This window comes from Lissotriton vulgaris, chromosome 1_1, assembly GCF_964263255.1.
Source record: "Lissotriton vulgaris chromosome 1_1, aLisVul1.2, whole genome shotgun sequence".
Classification (NCBI taxonomy): Eukaryota; Metazoa; Chordata; class Amphibia; order Caudata; family Salamandridae; genus Lissotriton; species Lissotriton vulgaris.
The window spans coordinates 1,546,988,117-1,547,000,532 of NC_141685.1; the positions used below are offsets into that span (position 1 = coordinate 1,546,988,117).

The 12,416-nt window shown below is 45.3% G+C and overlaps 1 long non-coding RNA gene across 1 annotated transcript in view; it reads right to left on the reverse strand.

Annotated features, from left to right (window-relative positions):
- The window catches only part of LOC147750792 (uncharacterized), a 93,737-nt gene extending 82,875 nt beyond the window's left edge, over positions 1-10,862 (reverse strand). The window contains exon 1 of the long non-coding RNA XR_015299863.1: positions 10,776-10,862. This is a non-coding gene — a long non-coding RNA (uncharacterized LOC147750792). The remainder of the gene's footprint in view (positions 1-10,775) is intronic.
- Between the last annotated feature and the right edge of the window lie 1,554 nt (positions 10,863-12,416).

The following is a 12,416-nucleotide window of genomic DNA, read 5'->3' on the forward strand; positions in this document are numbered from 1 at the left end:
GAACCAGGGGCAATTGCTAAACCACACTATAGTTATATTCCCATACATAAACTACAACAGCAACAGCACTACTTATTGAAACAGTTGATAATGGGTTTCTTTTCCTTAGGAAATCGCCAGAGCAAGAAGCACAGAGTCTCCCTTCCTGGAGTCGAATATGATGCACCAGCAGAATACGGCTCACCAGCGGACATCCTGGAGGGTGGTCACAGAAAGAGCAGACAAGAACATTGTGCATATTCTCTTCCCCTATCTACCTTGTTTGCACGCCCCCAGCACTTTCTCCAGGTAGGTGCTTAGACACTCAGCAGGGTCAGTGCAGTTTGACATTGGTGGATTACTCACCTAGAACATCACTACCGCTGGGCAGGACACGCTAAGATTAGTGACACCGTTTGCAAGTATAATAGTGTTCTTAGATCTAACACAATGCAATCTGTAGTGCAGTTTTAAATTGCCATTTTGACCGGCAAAATAAACCTTTTGCCAAGACTAAACCTTTCTTTTTCAATAAATATGTCACCCCTAAGATTGGCCCTAAAGGCTCAAGTGGGCAGGTTACATTGTAATAAAAAGGTATGTCATGTGGGTTTACGTTTTACATGTCCTGGTAGTCGAAAACTCCTGCTGTAGTTTTTCACTATTGGGAGGCCTATCTCTCCTATAGGATAACAATTGGTTACCTTATTGCACTTAATAAGTGATAACGTCAGATTGGGAACAGATAGGAAAGTGATGTTTACACTCAAATTAATTATAAGTTAGAAACCTCTTTAACGCTAAAGTTAGATTTTGAGTCACAATTCTGAAAATGGCACTTTTAGAAAGTTGGCATTTTGTTGTCCTACCCATTTGTACCTTCTGCCAGTATTGTGGCCCACATGACTAGGATTAGTTTATATTGTTGGCCTTTGTGTATTCCTCCAAGACAGTGAGATGAAGGAGGACTAAGTGTTAGCAGTATGAGCCTTCCTACCAGGATGGTTGGGGCGGAAGTGTTCCCTGCCCCACTTATATTTTAAAGGGCTGCCTCCAACTCAAAAAGAAACTTGAAACCAGTCTTTTGTCACCATAAACTAGTTAGTGCCTTGGCTGGGTAAGGTAGGAACTTTCTAGAACTAGAGGTGGAGGCAGTGTAGTTAGTCCTCTCACTTCAAAGGCTGGCACCAAGTATAAATAATGGACCTCTTTAACCACTCACTCACTTCTAGACCTGTGGAAGATTCAGAAGAAGGGCTGCTCTTCTGCTCTGCTGCTCCAAGTACTACCCTGATGCCTGAGGAAGGAAGCCTGGACCTGCTTCTTGAACCCAAGGCCATCAGAGCGACTCCAAGGCCTAGCTGGCACTCCTCATACTCTGAACTACAGGGACACAGCAGGCTACAGAGGCCTCCTAGGAACTGCCCAGCTGATCTGCTGCACTGGACCTGTCTGGAACTGCAATTGAGTCTTGCTGACCTCTGCTGGAGTGAGTCCCTAAACCCCTAGAGGAGCTTCCCCAGGTCCTAGACCCTTGGCTGGCATCAGAGGGAACTCCTCCTTGTTTAACTGAAAGCCCCGCAAAACCTTGCTGCATAGCTGATAACTTCATCGGAATCAATGCAAAGCACTGCTAAGTCTCACCGCGCAGATTAAAGTTTAATATGAACTAACACCAACAATACAAAGCCCTGCCACACCACTGAGAGCTTCATTTGAATCGATGCTGAGCTAAACAAAGCCTCCCTCGCTGCTGAGAGCTTTATTGAAACCAAAGCTGAACGACGCAAACCATTGCAAAGCCTCGCCACACAACTGAAAGCTCATCAAAATCGATGCAAAGTTGACGCAAAGCCACACAAAGCCTCTCCCTACACCGAGAAGCTTCATTGAAACGTATCCACAAAGGCTCCCTGCACAGCTGAAAGCTTGATTCTAACCGATTCCAAGCAATGCAAAGTCTCGTCAAGCAAGATTGTGCAGTTCTCACACCAAGGACATATGGTACAAGTCCTACGGGACCAAACTTGGTCCTGTGCCTGACATGCGTTCCATCTCTGTCGGCCAGAACTTTTGACTTGTCCCTGTCCAGCACCACCAGATACCCTCAGTTTGAGCTTTGTGCTTTTAGGCGCTATAGTTATTTTAATCTTTGAAAGTTTATATATCCAGTTCTACTGATTGAATTGTTGTAATTCTGGTATCTGGTATTTCTTAAAATATACTATATTTTTCATAATTGGTTTGGGATTTTTTTTCTGTTTTGACTTTATTACTGATTGTGTGCTGCATAAATACTTTTGTAAACTGTGGAGTGTGATGATGTAACAACTGCGTGAACCCAACTTCCATGTTAGATGGACACCTCTTCAACATTATACACACATCAGCACTTGCCCATGATACAACATACACTTAAAGCCCCAGATATCCCAGATCTCACAGTATCCAACAATTCTCACTAATAAAAACACCACACAGACATGCACATTTTCCTCACGTCAGGCAAGGTACATATCTATCGATCTAAAAGCTGCAAAAACGATGCGATGGACAAATCCTTACTGCCTGAAACATCAAATCATACACCTCTGGAAAACGACTAACCACTTAAACAAGAAAATGACTTGAGGGCAATAATGTAACACTGAGGCTGATTCACAACGCTGCACTCTCTGTTAATCAATGTTCAAAAAATTACGTAAACCAAATTGTTATAAGCTTTTGGGTGCTCGATATGATCATCTCCTAGTCCTTGAAGTGCTACAGGAAATCAGCTAGAGAGCCATACGCAGTGTAAGGTCAGATCTCGTGCACTCCAATAGCGTGAATGCGCTTAGACTGTTTAAAAGGTTCAGTAAACTGGATTTTTTTTTAATGATAATAGTATCTTTTTAATTCTTGATATTATCATTGAAGATCATCATATTCCATCATATGATTAATTCTCTTTTATCTTGTGAAATATATACATCAGTGGTTGTTTGTCCATAATTTCAGTAGATCACATAAGTGAACTCTAGCCCCTATGCATTTCGTGCATAGCACTTCATCAGGGAGAATCTACAAAGAAACAATCCATAAACAAATGTATATCGCTGACCTGCGATATGTCAGAATGCACAAAAGGGCGACACTTCATCCTCAGAAGATTCAACCCGCAAAGATTTTCAACGAGGCAGACCTCGTCAACCTCCTCCACAGACAACAAACCAATCTAACACATCCACCACAATCACAGCTACATTGGTTACTCCGCCATCTTTTTTTGAGTCAGGTCCAGAGCAAACCGTAGATCCAGGAGGACCCAGTACAAAAACCTCACAACTGCCGCCGGCGAAATCCACCAGGAGTCACAGAGTTTAGTGCTCAACATCTCACAAACTCCTTTAACTGCCACGCAAGTTAAAGTTTTACAAAAAGGGATCACTTTCGTACCTACATATCAATCCAACGAATTAGACACTCAAGTGTGCTTCTATAAATTTATGAGAACATTGAGACTCAAGCATTTTTTCAAGAACATTTGCGAACCCACATCAAGGGAAGATTTCAGCACTCTCATGGATTTACGCCCTAAAAGCACTTTTGTACCTTTGACTAGCCACAAAATCCTGGATACTTTCGAAACTCTTATTCAAAACGATCTACACATTATTTTCCAGGAGAAAAGATCTCACAAGTCCAACCTATCCACTAAGGAATGTCAAGCTCTTACTCAACTAGCCATGAATGACAACATCAAGATTTGTAAAGCTGACAAGGTTGGTGCCCTGGTCATCTTAGATTACTCTTTCTATTTTGACAGTCTGACTGCACATCTTAGCGACTACAGCTTATATATGGCTATCAACTCAGACTCTACAGAGACATTTAAGAAAGTTTTACAAAGTATAATCGATAAAGCTATGAATTTCAAGACCATCACAGAAGGAGATAAAAAGTTCCTACTGAAAGATCATCCACAAATCCCATATCTGTATTTGGTCCCAAAATTCATAAGCATGCTACCAGACCGCCATTTTGTCCAATAGTAAGCACTTGCAACTCCATACATGAACCTACCGGCCTATACATTGACAAACACCTACAGTCAAGCGTGAAGAACATGTCCACCTACATACAGGACACTGCAGATTTTCTATTTAAAATTAAATAAATTGAGATACCAACCGACCATTAGACTATCTTATGTACCATCGACGTCAATTGCTTATATACCTCCATTCCCCATAAATTGGGACTACAAGCCATGGAATCTGCTCTAGTGAATACTGATAAACCTCAAGAGTTACAGATTTTTCTCATGGAATTAATGCAGTTCACACTTCATCACAGCTACTTTAGAACCTCGTAGAACAATTTCTACATTCAGCTCTCGGGAGTAGCGATGGGCAATTGCGCCGCTCCGGCGTATGCCATTCTTTTTATGTACCAATACGAAACTGATCACATCTCTTCTAATCCTGATTGGCAAGACCGTATATGTGCATTCTACCGTTACATTGATGACATCTTTCTGGTGTGGACTGCCATGCACTGTGCAAACAATTTAGGTCATTACTCCATGATCTTCCATTGCGTAACTGACAACGTTCTCCCACTTCCAAGTAACGCCCCTCTTTTAGAATATAGTGAGGGACACTTGACTCTCCCAAGGCGCATGGATTGGCCTGAAAGGGGGGCCCCTGAAGATTGGGTCCCCCCGCACTGCAGAGGTAGCAAGGGCCGGGGCTGTTGCGTTGAACCTGCACAGTAGTTGTTAGGCTACGCTTGATGGAATTTATGCACAGCATTCCGGAATAAGAATCTTAGTAAATAAATACAAATAAAGTTGTTGAGGGTACCACTAGATTGTAATGAGACCCATACGTTTTTTTCTGCTACTATCCATACTTTTTACAGGATTAAAAGTAAACTAAGGGCCACATTTAAAGTTTGGCTGGTAGAGTAGTGATGTAAGGAGGGCAGAGAAAATTCCCTCCGCCATCTGCCACCCAAAAGTAATAATGGCTTCCAGCCCAGTGTCCTTTTCAATGTTATAAACATTTTCTGGACAGTTGTTGTCGGTTTTGACAATCCGACAAACCTTTGACGTTTTGTGCTTTTCTGAAAGAAACTTCCTAAGTGGGACTTTGTTTCTGTAAAAACGAAGAACTGATGGCCCCTTGACCCTGGCAGTTGCCTCCCAGGGTGTGGGGGTCACTATGGTTTTGTCTGGCTGTAATGGACAGAGGGAAAAAAAATCATCGTACTGTCTCCCCTAAATAGGGCAGATGGTGTAATGCCCTTTCATCCCCAGGACCCTATTCCAGTGGGCCTTCGAAGTAAGTATTGAGGTGAGCCCCTCTCTAAATGAGGTGGCCAGATCAAGGGTGTAGCGTGCAGGGTACTTGGTCACATTTTCGATGGAGTACCCTGTGTGCCAAACTCAAAATCAAGGCCTAAGAAAAATATTTTTCCTTTTTCTGAAATTCTGTCGGAGCATGTTACACAAGACCATTAATTAATATGTTGAACTTCAAGTGCTACAAGCATATGCCCTAGAATCATTAATTAGCATTTCCTGGGAGGGCTAATGTCTCTTCCAATTAGGATGGGGTAATTGTACACAAAGATTGTAAAGCATATTAATACGACACTGAAAAATAGGACTTCATGAATAACTGATTTATTCTCTAGGAAGATCATTACACAGCCAATAACATGCCTAAAGACTGATTATGATGCAGACTAAATTAAATAAATTACTGTTCATGTGCAAAGAGAATTATGTTATCACTTTCTACGCAGGCAAGGAAGGAGGAGGTTCGGATATATTCTCGATGCCAAGGGCCAGCTTGTATAAGGAAAACCCAGTCCTCTGTTAACAGCTAGGGTGGTCTGTCACCAACACTAACATTCAACTCTCCTCCCTATGGCAGTGTCTCCCTATCGTACAAAAGTGAATCGTTTCAAAAGCTGGTGCAGGTGTATCGAAAGCAAACGTATTAGAAAAGTCAGTGTATCTTGCATACAAGAGGCATTGGCTTCGTCAATGCTTTTTAGCCATGTTGTGCAGCAGCGCGGCTGCTGTGCGGTATGGGTGAAAACAAGCATTTACAATGCAATGGTCTCGGTATTATTAAAGGTAGAGCTATTGGCATTGCTCATGACATTTAAAAAAAAAACATAAATAAATGGTATTGTCATTTATAATGGCAATAGGTGAGCATTAGAGAGTAGTAGAGAGTATTTGCGGACACAGAGACACACACACACACACAGACAGAGCCACGCACACACACAGACAGAGCCACGCACACACACAGACAGAGCCACGCACACAGGGGCCCTGCTGGCTTATTTACTCTTCTGAGGTTACAGTGCCCAAAGTGTGTACATAAACCCCAACTTCCCAATGTCCTGCTGGTTTACTTATTTTTCTGACACCACAATGTCCTGGTTGGTTACATTACCCTCCAACGTAATAAGCTACAGGGATGTACTTCTCTTACCTGACAATGTCCAAATGTTTACCTACTTCTCTGACGTCACAATGCCATGGTTGTTTGCATGCCCCCCTGAGACCAATCCTCTGCTTCTTGACGTAACTTGTGATATCACAGTGGACATGTTGTTTACACCACTGCGGTCGCCGTTGTCCTGGCTCTGCTGATGCCCTGTGTAAACACAGATCTAACGGAGAAAAGCTGGCCATGATTGGCAGCAGTGGACTGGGTTCAGTCCAAACTAAACACACGGAGTTGGTTTAATCAGATGCCTCATGTGTGGAAAGGACTATCGGTTTTCATAACAAGGGTCGGTGGGGGGATCGCCTTGAGGCACTTTGGTACTGATTATGGACTGAGAGCTCTGGGTCCTAACATTCTAAACTGCGAATGTGCCAGCTCCTCCCCCAGCATACCTGAACTATTCAGGAAAGTGCAGTACGAGTTAAAACCTCATTCCCATACAACCACTGGCCTCTCTGCAGAGACTGCTAATGGTGGCACTAGCTGGCCTCTTCAGGTGCAAGGAAGGTCCAGTGCCGAGTAAATGCCTCCTTGTTTCAATCTACTTGACAGGGAGATCTAGACAACCATACTCTATGGTTTACATAAGAGAAAATATGTAGATGTTCAAATTCGGAAACCCTGGGAGCATGGGCGTAGGAGACACTAAATTTCTGGGGGGGACAGGGTCAACCTTGGGGACTTTCCAGTGACCTTATACAAATCGCCCATTGTGCGAGACCGTACGCGCGTTAAACGTATACAATCCCATAGTTATGAAGAGAAATATTGAGAAAGGCAGGCAAGTAGTCACAGTCTGCAAGTATGCTTTATTTTTATTTACATTCACAATAACGACTAAATGGGAAAAAAATATGTATATGAATCTTGCATCTTCATGCACCAAGAAAACAAAGGCGGGACAAAAAAAGGAATAATAAACTAAACGCTCTTAGCGACATTCCTACATCTCAAAATGCAATATGACAAATTAGACATAGTTTTTCTTGCTGCAGGAAGTAACTTATTACTTAAATTATTAATTGTTCCCCTAAATTAAGAATTTTAACCAAAACTAAAGTCATGTGTTTTTCACATGTCTTATAAAAACACATGTAATGTGTGTCACAGAACATATCCAATCACAACAGGATTTTGGTTTTCTGGATCATTCTATTTTTTTATGTCAGCTGATTTCATTGCTGTTTTAGTAGTAGTAATTCGCCCCCCCCCCACCCCCTTCCCGGTGTCACTGTCACGATGTCACTGTCATGTCATACCTGAGAAATAAGACCAATTAAGTACGGAATGGCAAGTTTCACTGTTGTCTAAGCTGCATGCCAATACATTTAGTTCACAGCAGCACCCACCCACATGACTGGGTTTCACCTTTTAGGCTTTTGGATACAACGCAAGGGTGGGCAAAGGGACTAAAGTGATGAGCTCAAGAAAAAAGCCAGATACCAAGGAACAGGAAAAAGTGGCTGAATACCAGCACAGTCCCACTTTCCTTTGCATTGTAGGGTGTTGCAGTGACGAACAGCCTACAATAACACCAGTGTCTGTGGGGGTCTGCTTGCATTCTTGGGTCTATGCTGAGCACCCCCAGCTGCTCAGAGGCCCCAGCTGACGTGGTGTTATGTACTGGAGTCTGTCACCAGGCAATGTCGGGCCTAGACAGGCTGAAAGACATGAAACCTATTGAGTGCAGTGCATTGAAGTGTGAGTGATGTCTGTGTGAGCGCAGGGTGAGCAGTGTGCCTGTGTGAGTCCAGGGTGAGTGATGTCTGTGTGAGTGCAGGGTGAGCAGTGTGCCTGTGTGAGTCCAGGGTGAGTGATGTCTGTGTGAGCGCAGGGTGAGCAGTGTGCCTGTGTGAGTCCAGGGTGAGTGATGTCAGTGTGAGCGCAGGGTGAGCAGTGTGCCTGTGTGAGTCCAGGGTGACTGATGTCTGTGTGAGTATAGGGTGAGCAGTGTGACTGTGTAAGTCCTGGGTGAGTGATGTCTGTGTGAGCGCAGGGTCAGCAGTGTGCCTGTGTGAGTGATGTCTGTGACAGTGCAGGGTCGGTGATGTCTGTGTGAGCACAGGGTGAGCAGTGTGCCTGTGTGAGTCCAGGGTGACTGATGTCTGTGTGAGTATAGGGTGAGCAGTGTGCCTGTGTGAGTCCTGGGTGAGTGATGTCTGTGTGAGCGCAGGGTCAGCAGTGTGCCTGTGTGAGTGATGTCTGTGACAGTGCAGGGTCGGTGATGTCTGTGTGAGCGCAGGGTGAGCAGTGTGCCTGTGTGAGTCCAGGGTGAGTGATGTCTGTGTGAGTATAGGGTGAGCAGTGTGCCTGTGTGATTCCTGGGTGAGTGATGTCTGTGTGAGCACAGGGTCAGCAGTGTGCCTGTGTGCGTGATGTACTAGACAGTGCAGGGTCGGTGATGTCTGTGTGAGCGCAGGGTGAGCAGTGTGCCTGTGTGAGTCCAGGGTGAGTGATGTCTGTGTGAGTATAGGGTGAGCAGTGTGATTCCTGGGTGAGTGATGTCTGTGTGAGCGCAGGGTCAGCAGTGTGCCTGTGTGAGTGATGTCTGTGACAGTGCAGGGTCGGTGATGTCTGTGTGAGCGAAGGGTGAGCAGTGTGCCAGTGGGAGTCCAGGGTGAGTGATGTCTGTGTGAGTATAGGGTGAGCATTGTGCCTGTGTGATTCCTGGGTGGGTGATGTCTGTGTGAGCGCAGGGTGAGCAGTGTGCCTGTGTGAGTCCAGGGTGAGTGATGTCTGTGTGAGTGCAGGTTGAGCAGTGTGCCTGTGTGAGTCCAGAGTGAGTGATGTGGATGGGTGAATGCTGGCTTAGTGATGTGTCAGGGAAGGGTGAGTAATGGGTCTAGGAGTGCAGGGTGACTGTGCCTATGCGAATGCAGGGAGAGAGATGCATCTGTGCAAGTGCAAAGAGACATGTCTGGCTACTCCCAGAGATGTATTGGCCAAGATACCTCTTTCTCAAATGTGCTTAAGAATGCACCATTTGCCCACTCTTTTTTCAAAATGTTCTCGTGGGAGAACCCCCGAATCCCCCATAGGTGGTTGGGCCTTGCTCGCTGCGCGCGCTCATCACAGTGCAGTATTTACGCCACACCACTTTCAAATGTCACCAGCCGCCCCTGCCTTTTAAATGAAAATACACTATGAAAACTACAGTGTAGGCATAAGGTGATCACATATCATTTCACACATTGACAAATCTGAATACACAATGTAATACAGCAATGTCTAGCACCATCCCGTAAATGAATATAAAAAAAAACTTTTGGCCTAATGTCAGATGTGTCAGTACGAATCTAGTTATACTGAAAACATTGACAGTCTTAACTATCACAGTAGTTTAAGGAAGAAAGTCTTGAAAATTTCCAAAAGGCTTCCTCAGAGTTCTTAAAGAACACTACAGCCCGTCAACACAGAGCATTATATAAGTGTCCAATCTGCGACTGGGCTGCGCCGCGCCCGAGAAGAGACCTGCACCTGGTGTGCCCAGAGAACCAAAGGTGTGTGCCGAGCTGCGGCTGTGTGAGGTGACCTGGGGCCGCGATGTATACATTCACTGCACTGACTGCATGCCAAGAACAACGGTGCGGGACGCTGCTCACAAATGGACAGTGCCAAGAATGACAGAACAGAAGATAGCGCTAGCAACCCCAGCCTATGCGTTAAAAACACACGAATGTCCATTTTCGCACAACAATCTCCAAAATCTTTTCCCATCTTCCTACCTCGCAGATATTTCATTCACCCCTTGAAAGCCTTGTAAGCGGCCCTCTGATTAATTCCCAGTCCTTATGAGGTTAGATTTCTCACGTCCCCGCTCATAAAACTAAATCTACTTTGTAAGCCTCATTCAGATAATTAGAAAAGTATCACATTTAAGCAAGAATATTGAGCCACAATGCCCGTGAATAGCCGAATTTAGAGACAGGCCTACAAACACTAGTCCACGGTGACATTTACACAATTCCAATCTAATAATTACTGGAACACGGCGTGAAAGGGCCCTTTGTTATCGGGAGTTATTCAAAATGCGGAATTAAGACAGAACATACTGGGCACAATTTAAACAAAAAAGCGACAAGGAGAGGGCTTTCATGCACTATAAATAAAAAAAATTAAAAAACAGCACTGGCAGCAGAGGTGAGGGCGAGGCAAAGCTGAGGCTCAGGCTGCACTCCAGACTCCACTCAGTCACAACTTGAAAACCCCATACCCCCACCACTTTCAAATGTCACCAGGCGCCCCTGGCAATGAAGTGTAACAGCCCTTGCCCCTACTTACAAGTTACCAAGCGTCAGAGCGTGCTGCTGCCTGCAGCCCTTCGTTCAAGCCGGCAACAGGTCAGGTCAGCCAGCAAATCAACCAGAGCACTGGCTACAGGCAGCTGAGGTGAGAACTAAATCATTCCTGGAGCCTCAGGGGTGCTGCGCCACCCATACACTTCAAAAGGGCAGAGGCAGGGGGGCGAGTGGCCTCTGACGTCACCTTATGCTGTGACTATCGGAACATTGGCGGCTCACAGACAGGTACTGGAGAGGTGCCAGGTCAAGTGCAGGGCCATTTATCCGATAGTCACAGCATAAGGTGACGTCAGAGGCCACTCGCCCCCCTGCCACTGCCCTTTGAACTCTTTGTGTGGCTCAGCGCTGATGGCCTGCCAATCTCCCTCTCAGGAGGTAGAGGGGAAATTTGTTTAACCCCTCGGCCCCCCCACCCTTGTCCCCTGTGTCCCCCCCACTCCAAAATCTGGGGGGGATATGTCCCCCGCGTCCCCCACAGTTCCTACGCCCATGCCTGGGAGTTCTCATAATCTGCCTTAACCCCGCCCCCACCCTCCTCCCATGTCTGCAGTCACTCTCACTCTGCTGCCACTCTCACTCTGCTGCCACTCTCACTCTGCTGCCACTCTCACTCTGCAGTAACTAACTTTGCTGACACTCCCACTCTGCTGCCACTCTCACTCATGCTGTCACTCTCACTCATGCTGTCACTCACTCATGCTGTCACTCTCACTCATGCTGTCACTCTCACTCATGCTGTCAAGAATACTGCATTTAAATGTTTCAGTAATACCCCACACAGAATACCCCATACTACAGGGTGTGTTCCTTACTGGGTTTTGTGCTTTCCCATGATTACACGTTTCTCCCTTGTAAAATCGGTTCCAGGGCACATGGAAAAAAACACCACAGTGAAGACACCAGAGGCTGAGGTCCAGGAAAGTAAACAGTTCATTCCATAAGCTATATGGCATACAAAGTCGGCTTGAATGAATCATTAACCGCAGCCAGGCCTTATAAACGCCCAACCCCCCCCCCCCACGCCCTCCGAGTCAAAGGTCCATGCACCCCATTTATAGGCATCCCAACGGTGCCCAGCGCGCCACAACAGGTGCCTAATTAGCCTTTCAAGGGTAACGACCATAGCATAATATGCGAGCACGAGCGCAACAACAGACAAGATGGGACTGCGCTCGTGCACCTCTACACCCAGCACACACCACTCATTACAAGTTTCTTCCTTAGAATGAGGAATAACTGTGTGAATTTTTGTTAGACCCTAGATTTCTGCACATTTTCTCTCTGTTTAAGCACTTTTTGTTAAATAAATTTCACTTGCTGCTCACTTTATAAATGTGTACATGGAAAACGCAGAGATGTAGAGTTTTATCTCCACAGTTCATTATCCATTTCGGCCACGGTCTCCGGCTGAGGACGCAATCTCCAATTCCTCAAAACCCGTCACAAAGGCCCTTACATTGTTTTCAACATCAAAAATATTTCGGAAGAACGGCATCCCAGGCACCTTCGCATTTTTGTTTGAAGTCATTTTGTGTTTTTTCTTTCGCGTAGGGCTGGTGTGCTGTGTGTGTGGGTGGTGGGTAATCGCGAGGAATGTTTTTCCTACTAAACAGCAGTAATT